General features: G+C 42.2%; 2 long non-coding RNA genes across 2 annotated transcripts; both read right to left on the reverse strand.

The window, feature by feature from the left end:
• Positions 1–8,785: 8,785 nt before the first annotated feature.
• LOC115412656 (uncharacterized) lies at positions 8,786–12,190 on the reverse strand. Its single transcript, XR_003934364.1, has 3 exons — positions 11,971–12,190; positions 11,596–11,901; positions 8,786–8,844 (listed from the first exon to the last, which is right to left on the reverse strand). It is a non-coding gene; the product is annotated as an uncharacterized LOC115412656 (long non-coding RNA).
• Positions 12,191–12,221: 31 nt separating this feature from the next.
• Positions 12,222–13,612, reverse strand: LOC115412655 (uncharacterized). The gene is made up of 3 exons (XR_003934363.1): positions 13,566–13,612; positions 13,186–13,488; positions 12,222–12,276 (listed from the first exon to the last, which is right to left on the reverse strand). It is a non-coding gene; the product is annotated as an uncharacterized LOC115412655 (long non-coding RNA).
• Between the last annotated feature and the right edge of the window lie 649 nt (positions 13,613–14,261).

Below are 14,261 nucleotides of genomic sequence, written 5' to 3' on the forward strand. Positions count from 1 at the left end.
GGCAGTTGGTGTCAGATGATATAAAAGGGTTTTGGTTGCAGTGGGCCTACCACACAGCACCGTGCAGTAGCAGGATCAGAGATCATTTGCCATCAACTGTCGAATGACCCAACAAAGTAACCATGGAAGTTCAAATATGTATATAAATAAAAAAAACCCTGACCTGTCGAAAGTGTCATAAAACATCATAAGTTATCTAACATTCAGTTTTCACAATCTATCTGACAAACTTTACATGTTGTAACATATTACATGACAACAGATGAAAATCAAACAATGGAAAACACAGACATGTACTGTTACTGTCTAATGCACTTGTAGAAGCCAATAACGTAGTAACAACCCATAACGTATAAACAACCCATAACGTAATGAATTTGCCATTTTTAAAATGTAATAGGCCAATAACGTAATAACTGACCAATAACATAATAAAAGTCCTGAACCAATAACGTAATAACTTTTGACCAATAATGTAATAACTTATTATGTTATCGGTTGGTTATTACATTATTGGCCTGATTTAAAAAAATATATATATATATATATTTGCAGATATAATAACTGAGTCTATGTAATAATATATTAATATCACTGTATTTAAGTTTCATTTATTAGATATAACTGAACCCCCCCCCATGTATTTGTCGATTTAACTCGATGGTTAAAATTATCTCTAGTCCTGTCTGCTGCTCCTTAGCCTTTCAAACCATCTCCAAATGAAATGGAAGCACACATGTTTACACACATAGACAACGGTATGAAATGAAATATATATGACATTTATGACATATAACTCACTACTGAAGATAGTAATTTTTTTTCACTGTTAAGGATTTTTTGATTTCCCATAATTGACCACTAGTGGGCAATGGTGTGACATTGACTTTCTTCAGTTGTCCAAACTTCCTTGCTTCCTTTCTAGTATACATGTTGAAAGGTAATCAGTGACCAGTTTTCTTTGGTGAACAGTTCATTTGTTTGAAATTCTTGCATATACCACGTACAATCTTATATATTTAGTACAAGAGGATACAACATTATTGACAGTGTATTCAAAGTTAACTGACCATACTTAGCTAACTGCTGGTTAGTTATTAGCATATTAACTATTACAGTTTGATAATATCAGGGGGTATAAACATTTTTAAAGAAAAGTGTGTATGTATGTGTATGCGTACGTCCATGTGTGTGTGTGTGCGTGCATCTGGTAAATTTTGTGGAATGGAATGGATAAACTGAATAGATCAAATATGGGACAAACCCTTAAAAAGGTTTATAGCCCCTGATATTATCAAACTGTAATAGTTAATAATGATAATAACTAGCCAACAGTTAGCTGGGTACAGTCAGCTAACTTTGAATACACTCAAAAATGTTATGTCCTCCTGCACTAAATATATAAGATTGTATGTGCATAGAATTTCAATAAAATGAACTGTTCACCAAAGAAAACTGATCACTGATTACCTTTACACAACATGTGTACCCAAATTGACCAGTTCCACTGGTGGATTTCTCATTGCTGCATGACAGTAGCACTGGAAAATGTTCTCATGTATGTTTGGAATGACCAATTTGTTAGATATGTTTGTGTTATATTATGTTTTTGTTTGTTCAAAAATAATATTTGAGCATTGAGATGCAATGTATCAAATATGATACAAACTGAAACTCATACCTGGAAATGAGTTTGTTTTGTTTTTTTTTTTCATTCTTCAGAAGGACCAATAAAGGCTCTATATGAATATAAAAAAGGTTTAAAGAATTGGAACTTTCTATAAATGATTTAATGGTTCAGGCTCGACAGGATTAACAGTGGAAAAAAAACATACTATCTTCAAGAGTGAGTTACATGTCACAAATGTCATATATATTTCATTTCATACCATTGTCTATGTGTGTAAACATGTGTGCTTCCATTTCATTTGGAGATAGTTTGAAAGGCTAAGGAGCAGCAGACAGGACTAGAGATCATTTTAACCATCAACTTAAATAGACAAATACATGGGGGGGGGGGTTGGTTCACAGTTATAGCTAATAAATGAAACTTAAATACAGTGATATTAATGTACTATTACATTTTTGGCTCAGTTATTACATTTTCAAAGAATTTTTTTTTTTTTTTTATCATGCCAAAAACGTAATAACCAACCGATAACGTAATATGTTATTACGTTATTGGTCAAAAGTTATTATGTTATTGGTTCTGGACTTTTATAATGTTATTGGTCAGTTATTATGTTATTGGCCTATTACATTTTAAAAATGGCAAATTTATTACGTTATGGGTCGTTATTACATTATTGGCTTCTACACACTTCTTCTGCAACATTACTTTGAATAACATTACATTCATATGTTAAATCTGTTTTTTTCTTTAAGGCATTGTTAGAAAATGCAGCAGAAAAATAAAACAACATCACATATCGATTACTTATATGAAAAGATATGTTTTACAGTGTAAATACTTCCAATTATGTGCACAATATGTGTGACTGTTAAGCACAAGTAACAATTTACTAGAAAACACAGTAAAAATAATAAAATACATTCACATTTCAATCACTTGTATGAGAAAATGTGTTTTCTATGAAAAACAGGTGCACCCGTTCAGTCTGAGTAACAGTTCACTCACCAATTCACACCAGGGATAAAGCGGAGGCACAAAATGGCGGCGCTTCAAAGCCTCGGATTTCTACAACTAAGAAAGTCCACGAAGAGGACGACAAAATAATAAATTTCTGAACCTTTGGCTTCATTTCAGACCATAAATGAATCCAATAATATTTAGAGTGAAACCTCTTGGAGTTAACTCTGAGCAGATTTCTGAATTTACTTTCCCGCGGGTCACGGTGAAGTTTGAGCTTCACGATGGAGGAAAATCCAGCAAAGCGCACAATAAGAGTCTGAAAAAGGAGTTGTGTCACTGCCGACGCCCATTTTACAGGTGGAGCTGACTGGTAGATTTGACCTTTTGGACTTTTCTCTCACTTTATTCTGGCTCTTGTCTCCGTCTCAGTCCGTACTGCTGAGTTCAAGAGCTCCTGGTGAAAGGAAGAGGAACTGACAATAACGGAAGGTTCCAGAGAAAAGGGGCGGGACAACGTGCTGATTTACAACAGCTCATAGGTCAGGAGCTGTGTGTCAATCATTTTTCCGGGTAGTTAACTCTTTGGCTCTTGAAAAACAATCTGTTTACTACTAATAGGAAAATATAACAATCAGAAACAGAACTGAATGACAATTTAGTGCATAAGTTCTGATTATATTATATTATATTATATTATATTATATTATGTTATATTATATTATATTATATGGGTTACAAGCACCATGGTCATCTGGACAGAACATGTGAGAAATACAACAGATACAAATATAGCAGATAGAAATACAACACATAGAAAAACAACAGAGAAATACAATACAGCAGACAGAAATACAACAGATCGAAAAACAACAGATAGAAATACGGCAGATAGAAATGCAGCAGATAGAAATACAACACAGAAATAAAGCAGGTAGAAATACAACAGAAAGACAGACAGCAGATAAAAATACAGCAGATAGAAATACAACTCAAAGAAATACATCAGAGAAATAAAAAAGATAGAAGGGAAATGGGCTCAATAATTCCTAATGTTCTGATATTTGAACTTAACTGAACAGATAGAAATAAAACAGACAAAAATACAGCAGACAGACGTACAGCAGCTGGAAATACAACAGACAGAAAAACAAAAGATAGAAATACAGCAGATAGAAATACAACAGAGACATACAGCAGTTATCAATACAGCAGACAGAAAATACAGCAGATAGAAATACAACAGATAGAAGGGACATGTGCTCAATAATTCTATGACTTTACCAATAATTCCTAATATTCAGATATTTGAACTTTAATGTGGTTTCTGTGTCATCCAACTTCACTTCTTGTGTAAAGTTACCCCAAGGAATTGGATTTCATTGACCCTTTCAGTCTGTATTATTTAGACTTAGATGTCTGTTATCATGACCATCAATCAAATCAATGTCAAAACTGTGTCAATCAAACAACCGTCCAATCAAATCCTGCTTTTATTGAAATGATCAGATTCATTTATTACAGACTTTTATTGACTCACAGATCAAATAAAACTCCAAAAAAATACAAACGGAAGCTTTTCTCCGTTTCCATTTCCAAGTGGCAATAGATTGATCAGATCTAATCTCAGCAGGTCGGTCCATCGGTCCGTCGGTGGACAAACAATGGTGTTTCCATTCAGTCCACAATTGAAAAAATGGTGGAATTTACACAGGAAGCATCAATCTACAGTCAAAATCAGGAGTTTCTTCAAAGATGGCAAAGTAAATATGTACTGCATAAACAAAACACAAGAAACATTAAGACTGAACAATAAATGTAGGACAGAAAACTGTGATCCACTCAAAACACCAAAAACTCTGGTTCATCTTGGACTGGGTGAAATGGAACCTCATCTGGATGTGGCTTAGGAGATCTTCCAGATTTACCCACAATTTAACTCTTCAGTCAACCATGGATGGAGTTTTAGGATCATGCCCAGGGAATCAAAGTCTTATTTTTACACATAAAAGGTCATATTTCAGTATAAATGTTGTTCTGCTGTTTTAATAAAAGCGTCATACACAGAGTGAAGAACTCTTTGGACTATTCTGAGTAACAAGTATTTTCAAAAACAAGTCAGAATATGATCAGAATGAAGTCGTATTTACATGTGTATAAACTCTGTGAATAGAAGCTGAGACGTTGATGGATGGTGAAGCATCAGAACAGAATGAAGGCGTTTATTGGTTCAGCTGTGAAACTGTTGAGCCGATCCAAATATCAGCTGGACTCACACTGAACAACTGGGACTCTACAAATGGGATGTTTCTTCCAGAACTCTCATTGCGTTTGTCTCCGCCTTCATTCGGATTCGCTTCACAGAGACCTGGAAAAAACATGGCAGCACACATGTCCAGTTCAGACTCCTGTGTGTGTGACTCAGTCTGAAGTCCAATGGATCCACTGAGGAAAGATGTGAACGTACCTTATAGAAGAAGAAGAGGCAAATATCAAATATGAGCAGAGCCGGGACGAGGACCACCACCCTGATGATCAGATTTGTCACCGAGTCTGAAACACAATAGAAACAACCTTTAAAACAACGCCCATGGAACATGTATTTGAAGACAACGAAGGAAGGAAGGAAGGAAGGAAGGAAGGAAGGATGGACACCTGGACAAGTTACCAAAGAAGGAAGACCAAAGCAAAGGGAACAACTACAGAGGCAGAACACTCTAGTCCACACCTGGAAAGATTTTAAATAAACCTATATCAGAGAGGATCAGACAAGCAGCAGAGGACAAGCTCCGTGACAACCAGGCTGGATTTGACCACAACAGGTCAGGTGTTGATCAAAGAACACCCAGCGGATCACCATAGAACAGTCTGTAGAGTGGAACCTGCCTGTATTACTCAACTTCAATGACGGTCAAAAGCATTCGATAGCATAAACCCGTCCAACACTCTGGAAACTCATGAGACACAACGGAATACCAGAGAAACTAGTCAACGTTCTGAAGGCCATGGACCAGGGAACCAACTGCACAGAAAGGACAACACTCAGAACCTGTCCATGTACAGACAGGAGTACGACAAGAATTCTGTTCATCCTGGCAGTTTTTGGATCGTGAAGGAACCGACCAAAGGAAGACAAAACGGACTCCAATGGACACTCTGGTAACAACTGGAGGACCTAGACTTTGTGGACGGTCTTGCCCGACTGTCTCATACACATGTACAGATCCAAACAAAGACAGATGAACTGAACCTACAGCCCACACATACATCCAGGAAAGTCAATTCAATTCAATTCAATTCAACTTTATTTGTATAGCCCAATATCACAACAAGGTTATCTCAAAGGGCTTTACAGAGTCAGTTAGAGTAAACAACAGTCAAATGAACAGCAAGAAAATGAGTAGTGTCCAGGGCATCCCCTGTCCTTAGACCCTCCTTCTCGGCAAGGAAAAACTCAAAACCCAGTGGGAAAAGGGAGAAACCTCGGGGAGAACCACAGTGAAGGAGAGATCCACTCCCATGGACGGACAGGCTATAGATGCACCAGGACTGATGGACGTCCATTTGCAGATGTAGTTCTAGTCTACAAGGATGCAGTAGGGTGGACACATGGGGGGTCCATCCCGCTGGATGAGACAGGCAGGGGCGAGGAGGCCCATCCACAGTGGTGAGGCCGAGGACGTCCATCCAGACAGGTGGGGGAGGGGGTCAGGACACAGGACAGGGCAGGACACAGATGGGTCAGCGCAGATCCTGCCATCATTGGCTCCCAAGTGGTTACAACTGAAAAAGTAGCCACTCCCCCGGAGGGGAGTGGGGAAAGGGGACATCGGGTGAATAGCACTGCACAAACTAAGTTGGCTAAATATTAAAAATATAAGTGCAGACCAGAATGGTACGTAGAACCAGAAACAGGAGATAGGACTCAGTGCCTGTACTTCCCCCAGCATTCTTGCTCCTAGGGCAGCTTAGACTGAACTGTGGGTTTAGTCTGGTTTGAACTAGCCTGACCATAAGCTTTTTCAAATAGGAATGTTTTTAGCATGACCTTAAATGTAGAGACTGTGTCGGCCTCTTTAATGTTAACTGGAAGCTGATTCCATAAAACAGGAGCTTGGTAACTAAAGGCTCTAGCTCCTACTGTACTTTTACAGACCCTGGGAACTACCAGTAGACCTGCATTCTGAGAACGAAGGGTTCTGTTGGGATGGTACGGCACCAGAGCATCTCTGAGATAAGAGGGGCCCATACCATTAATGGTCTTGTATGTGAGGAGGAGGATTTTGAATCAAGTCAAGAGTTCTTCAGTTAGACAAAATATCAAGTAATCCTGTCACAGTGGACAAAAGATCCCTGGAAGACTGGAACCTTTGGAGTATCATTGACAAACAAGGCAGAGCAGAAGCTGATGTAAAAGCAAGAACAGCATTCACCCAATGGACACAAGTTTGGAAAGACAAAAAGACCTCACAACGCACACAGATACAGCTTTAAATTGAAATGTGAAATCAGTTCTGTTATGTGGCTGTGAAACATGGAAGACACAAAGACAGTCCTGGACAAAGTCCAAACTGTGACCAACTGATGAATGAGAACAATCCTTAAGATCAAATGCAAGACAAGGTGTCAAATGGAGAACTGTGGGACAGAAGTGGACAGAATCTAATAGAAGAAGAAATCGGACTGTGGAAATAGCCATGGACTGGAAAGACCCTGAGAAACCCAGGCAATGACATCACAAGACAAGCACCAGAGTGGGACCTACAGGGAACAGGAGGCAGGGGAAGACCACGGCAAACCTGGAACTGCTGTGTAGAAAACCCCTTTCGCACAATGAAGTTATCGTGGAAGGAGCTCACAAGGATAAAGGTGGAGTTCACTTGTACGTGGCCTATGCCCTGCCAGGGGTGGAAGGCAATGGAGATGACCTCATCTAATGGAACCAGTATATGGTACCAAGACCTGACCCACTGAACCAAGCCCACATCAGAACACTGACCCCACTGGCTGGGACTGGAGGCAATAGGCGTTTTATATATTTCAGCTTGTCCTTCTTTTTCTTCTTGTTTCAGGCAAATGATTGGATGCCTCTGAAACAGTTCCATCTGTTCCACGACCACAGGACATCTTTTATCTCACAGTTGTTTAAGAAATGAGAAGTTGCTGGTTGCCTCAGTTGGTCTTAAATTGCTTGTTGCAGCTGAAACCCTTAGTTCAGTGCAGTAATTATCCAATGGACAGATCTGAACTAGTACTAATAAAATCCTGGTTCAGACGTTTGTGTTTTTCAGACAGAATGTGTCTCATGAAAAAACAGGACCAATGTCTCCAACTGGTCAGATACAGACCGGATTGGGTTGGACTTTAATCTGTGGACATTGTGGACCTTCAAACTCAGACACACAGGTTTTAGTCGGACTGGTTTGTAGATACCAAGAGTTGAGTTCGGAGCTGAAGTTGACTTCAAAGTGTTGATTGATGTTGCTGAAGTGGACTCGTCCTATTGGACAGATTGGACTCCAGTGCATGTGTCCAACTGTGTTGGTCCAGACCTCTATCTGCTGCAGCTCATAGACTGACTGAGACCAGTGGACCCCCTCTAGACCCTGGACATGTGGACCACACAGACACATGTACAGATGCACCTTGAACTGTGGACACTAACTGGGCTTCACATTCAACTGGATGGACTGGTTTTAAACCTGGGTTTAAACTCAACTGTGGTTTGAACTGAGCTTAGATTAAAGGAGTGTTTGTTGGTTCAGCCCAGTCTCTGACAGGTTCAGCTGGACCGGGTTTACCTGATCTCAGTTCTACCAGTGTGGTTCTCCTCACACCTGTTCACTCTGCTCACTGGGAATGTTGTGGAACATGGTCATGTGACTGTTACTGATGCATTGTGGGTGGTTTGTGTGCGATTGTCCTGATGTTACCTCCGACAGTGAGATAGAGGGCGGGGCTCTGAGACGATGAGAAGCTGTGGTTGAAAACGTCCACGTGATAAACACATGTGTAGTCCCCTCGGTGGACGTAGCCCATGGCAGACAGCAGGAAGTGGGCGGAGTGATTGACAGCTGGCAGAGTGAGGTTCAGCGGCTTCTTGGTGTCGGAGATCAGCTGGAAGGAGCCTCCTGGGTACTGTGGTTGGATGGAGCATGTGATGGTGAAGTCGGAGCCCACGAGCACCCGGAACCCCTGCTGGTAGACCTCAAAGACCCCGTCAGACAGGGAGATGTTGGGCTGAGGCAGCAGATCTGTCCACACACAGAGACATGATTGGACCAACCAGCACACATGAGCACAAACAAGCAGTCAGAGAATCCATCCTCCTCAGAGACACAGATGGATCTGATCCACATGAGTTTGGGATGTGATGAACACTGAGCAATGAAAACATGGAGGAATGTGTCATTTAGAGCACAGCTGACCTTCAAAGGCATTATGGGTAAAAAATGACAAAGGTGGTGGTTTTAGAGTCTCACATGTCAACATTTGGTCCTTTTGTCCTGAATGAGACTAATGGGAAATATGTTTGTGTTTTCAGCCTCATCTGGTCCAAATGGAGATGTTCATTTGGGATCTGGACATTACAAAGGTCAATATTTGACACATTTTACAGAAAAAACAATGACACTGCGTGAAAAGTGGTGTTTTCATAAGTTAACGTCACTGTAAATTGCTTTGGAACTTCAAATTAACACCTACTAGTGGGAATTTAAAGTCAGCACAGAAAATTCTCTCTGTCCACTTGGAATTGCCATGAATTCACAACCTCTGGTTAGAGAGCCTTGGCCATAACCCCTCCCCAGCCCCTTGGGCTATGTGAGGTTTTCGTGCGTAAATGGTCCTGCTGTGAGGTATACAAATGCAAATGGAGTCGTACACAACACAGCAGGTTACAGTGGAGGTGAGACAACAACTTATTGACTTGAATACCAGGCAGACACTGCTGTATGACCGACAAGACTGCGGCTGTGGACAAGAATCAAAAAAAGGCTTGTGCACAATCCAAAAATTGTGGTAAGTACATATTCAGTTAATTATTATTAGATGTGTGCTATTCGGGTGGGAATATTATCTTTGTGTGACTTTCTTAGATAAATGCACAATGTATGACAGTGTGGTTTTACTTGTGGAACTGGTTAAAGTAATGAATCTGTCACATTGACCTGCTTGAACCTGGAGGTGTTTGTTCCCCAAAGTGACTTGTTTTTTGTCTTGTATTTTTTTAGGAAGGTGTGTGCCGTCTGCAAAACAGTGAAGGAAACAACAGACAGTATGAAGGAGCAAGGGTCAGATTTTAAAGAGCCTGGATCCATTCTGCTCTATTGAAGTAAATGTACGCTTTTTCTGAACTATTTGTATTTTGTTTTCACAGACTGAACTCACCCCACAATGACGCAGCGACTTCTCATTTAAAGCTGCAGTATGTAGGATTGTGGCCAAAACTGGTACTGCAATCCCATTCAAAATACTGTAGAACATGGTATCCCCTCCTCCTCCCCCCAGGCTAGGGGTTGCCAGATCCCGCATGAGCATCTACTACTAGCGTTTCCACTAATCCTTGCCACCACACCATAACTTTCATACAAAAAAATCATCACCAGACTTATTATACATAAGTATAATATATCATAGGGCAGGACAAATGTCCTGCACAGTCAAATGAAAGTTTGCAAAGATTCAGGAGATAGAGAAAAGGGAAATGAGCATGAGGTTTCACTTTTACTACAAGCCGCATGATTGCTCTAAACCTCCCCAACGGACACTGAACTACCAAACACCCCCTCCCCGACCGAACCACGGACACTGAACTACCGAACCCCCCCCCAACCGAACCATTGACGCCGAGCTACCAACCCCCCAAGACCGAACCACGGACCGAAACACAGACTGAACCCCCCCCCCCCCCCTTCGGATTACACACCGCTACATGAAGAGGTCACTTCCACAGAAAACACTGAAGTACAAGGAGCTACCATGGACAGAGCCAAGTCCTACACTGGTACCCGGTCTGTTCACCAGTCCCGGACCGGCAGTCTCTTCACCAGGACTGCAGCCCAGCCCCGGGAGAAGAGACCGGGTGAAGAAGCCGCAACCCCAGCTCTCAGTGGCTCTTACCGGTGGTCAGACTAAGGCAGAGCCGGAGTTGGTCTTCAAATCCTTCTCCTCTTTCATCCGTCTCCATGTTTCAAAGTCATCTCCTACATCTCCTTGTTTTATTTCTCACTTTGTCATGATGTATTTGGGAATAATAAGAGACCTTTTAGGTTTATTAACATCAGACATTTGTGATCAGAAATGTTCCAGCTGCAGTTCAGTGGAACTGGCAACCTGGATGCTGAAAGGCTTCTGACTCTGTGATTAGCAGACAGGTGATGGGCGGAGCCTCAGACCAAAACACACAATGTCAACATAAACATCATTTCGGGGCTGACACTGAGCTTTTCAAATGCAAATATTCTGGCTGGACTCCTACTGTCAGTGAGATCAGTATTTGAAATGAACATGATTCCTTAATGTCTGGTGACAGTCAAGGCCATTTTACAGTTACTTAGAACATAATTCCGACATACTGCAGTCTTAATGGCAGCTCCAGCTGCAAGTCCAGGCTTGAATGGAGTAGAAAGTGGAGTCCTGTTGATTAAGTAACTTTAATATTTTTTGTGTTTTGCTTCTTTATTGTTATAATCCTATGCATCTATTTTTTTTACTCTTCTTAACTTGTATATTTTCATTCCAGTGGCCTGTAAGACATAATGAAACAGTCCAATGAAACTACACATACAGCCAACCAGATCTAACAGTCCAGGCAGAAGCCATGAAAATTTCAGCCCACAGCAGAAAATAAAGACGGTAAGATTTAAAAGAATCTGTATTTAATCTTAATCTTGGGGCCGGTAATCTGGTTTTTCATGCAGTGTTAGATGTAACTTTAAATGTCAGAGTAAGAACCATCTGGTCACTGAGGATTCAGTTCAGACACAGTTCATGTCCATTTGTACCTGAACACACCACGTCCACACCAGATGAGTGGTAATAGTAATCATGTAGTTCAACACAGTCCCTCAATCCAGATGTCAGCTTTACACAAGGAACTGAGACCAACCACACAGGTCTGCCTGTAGAATCATCTGTTCTGTTGACTGAAACAGCTGATCCACAGTCCAGATGTTGACACACAGCAGATCCAGACTTCAGGTCCCAGCGTTTATAGAAGTTTTCTACAGGTCTCCACTGTCCCTGCTGTTGGATCTCCAAAGTACCAGCGCAATGGCTTGGCTGTCCCACCAACCTGACACCACCTGGATCTGAGCAGAAACACAAAGACATGAATCAAACAAACACACTGTCATATGAAAGTCACGTCCCCTTGGTACCTGTACAGGTGAGTCCAGCAGCTGTTCCAGGTGAGCAGGTCTTCCTAGCTGAGCTGGACCTTCTACAGTCCAGGACAGCAGACTCATTGCCTTCACATTGGAGTTTACTGGTCCAGACTGGGGCCTCCCCCTCTCCATAGAGCGCCCCCTGGAGGAGCCCAGGAGCCCCACAGTCCAGCTCCCTACAGACCACCTGGGTATCGTTAAGGTCCAAATCCTCTTCACACACTGAGGACCAGGACTGGTTGGACCGGACCTCCAGTCTGCCTGAACACAGACTGGAACCATGGACCAGTCTGACAGAGTCTGTGGACACACAACAACACACAGACATGTTTAAAGACACAAAAGCCCCTGGACAGACGGGAGTGTGAGGGTGGACTCTTTCAAAGCCTCCTGTCAGTCATTAGTGACACAGGAACTAAATAGGACTCATGGACCAGTTCAACCACAGCCAAAACGTCCTCAAAGAAAAGAGCAGAACACAGAACACACCAATAAAAGGCCCTTTAGTGTTGAATGTGGAGCTGAAGGACACAGTGAGTGTGTGCTGTTGTTGAACTGGATTCCAACAGAGGGCGCTGTCTACATTCAGACTGGACTCAAACAGGCCTCAGGTCCACTCTGTGGATCCTCAGTCACAGGTTAGAGTTAGTTTAACATCAGCGCTGGTGGAGACACAGTCATTCTGAAGTCAGACTGAACATTCAATATGTGTGAGTGGGGTCTGTTCAAAGGCAGTGGGTTTGATGCACACACACAATCCCAGTGGTCAGTGAATGCACCATAATGCAGTGTGTTTGATCAGTGACCTGTGCACTGGTTCATCTCAGACAACTGGAAACATGTGGCTCATGTCAAACGTCTGCATTTAAGGACATGGTTTAGTGTCAGTGATGTTTTCATGGTGTCCTCAGAGTCCAGCAGACCCACATAGAGCTGGAAAAAGAGCACATGGACCAACACAAAGTCCAGTTCAAACTAATGGACTCAGTCCTTCTGAGCTGTTCAACAGCCAGTTGGAAAGCAGAGTCATGTGACCACGTTCATGGACTGGAACTGAATTCAGCTCCATGTGTTTGATGTTTCAGTCCAACTGTCCAATGTGTGGACCTGGTCTGACTGGGTTTGGTTTGACCCAGCTCAGATAAAACACACCTGAATGGACTCATGGAAGAACTCTGATAGAATCAGGACCATCATCAGTAGACTTACCTGAACAGGTGAGGAACAGGGTGGAGCGAGTGTACTCAGGATCTGTTCTAACACAGTCCATCAGTGTAGATGTAGAGAGAAGACAGGTGGGGCTGATGACCCACTTATAATTAAAAGAACGAGTTTCTCTCCCAGAAACAGCAGATCCACAGTCCAGTCGATGACATATGACATCTGCTGCCTTCAGGGTCCAACGATCATAATAAGGACCATAATCCATGGGTCTCCATTCTCCATCATGTTTGATCTGTACTGTACCATTACAGCGACTGGCTCCTCCCACCAGTCTGACATCATCAGGATCTGATCAAATACAAATGAAAGATAAATGAGATCAAAGTGAGTGAACTGATAGAAGCTGGTGTCAGTCAAAGCTCCACCTGTGCAGGTAAGGTCCACAGCTGTTCCAGATGAGCAGTTCTCTGACCCTGAGCTTCCACAGTCCAGCAGAGCAGACTCATGGCCTTCACACTGGAACGTCTGCACCACAGGAGCCTCCGCTCCTCCATAGAGCGCCCCCTGGTGGAGCCCAGGAGCCCCACAGTCCAGCTCCCTACAGACCACCTGGGCACCAGGAAGGTCCAAGTGTCCTTCACACACTGAGGACCAGGACCTGGACTGGTTAGACCGGACCTCCAGTCTGCCTGAACACACACTGGACCCATGGACCAGTCTGACAGAGTCTGTGGACACAGATGGAAGAAGACTGGAATAAAACTAGAGTCTGAAGTGGACTTGAAGGGACTCTTGTGGACTGGAGTAGACCAGGGTCTGGGGGCTTGAACTATATAGTGGATTTTATTGGACTGTAGTGGACTCACATTCATATGTGTTTGGTTTGGATTCTTCTGTGTGACATGATGTTCAATCAGCTGTTTGTGGACATGGATATTATTGATTGATTGTATTGATCAGTTTGTGTGAATTCACATTAAATCTGAGTTGAAGTCTTGGACCGACCAGGATCTGAGAGTCCACAGAGTCTGGAGCCCATAGTGACAGTGGAAGGGTTAGGGTTCAGTGTTAATGCTCTTACCTGAACAATTCAGCTCCAGGAATGTATAGAGAGATGTATC

The sequence above is a fragment of the Sphaeramia orbicularis genome, chromosome 21, assembly GCF_902148855.1.
Source record: "Sphaeramia orbicularis chromosome 21, fSphaOr1.1, whole genome shotgun sequence".
Lineage (NCBI taxonomy): Eukaryota > Metazoa > Chordata > Actinopteri > Kurtiformes > Apogonidae > Sphaeramia > Sphaeramia orbicularis.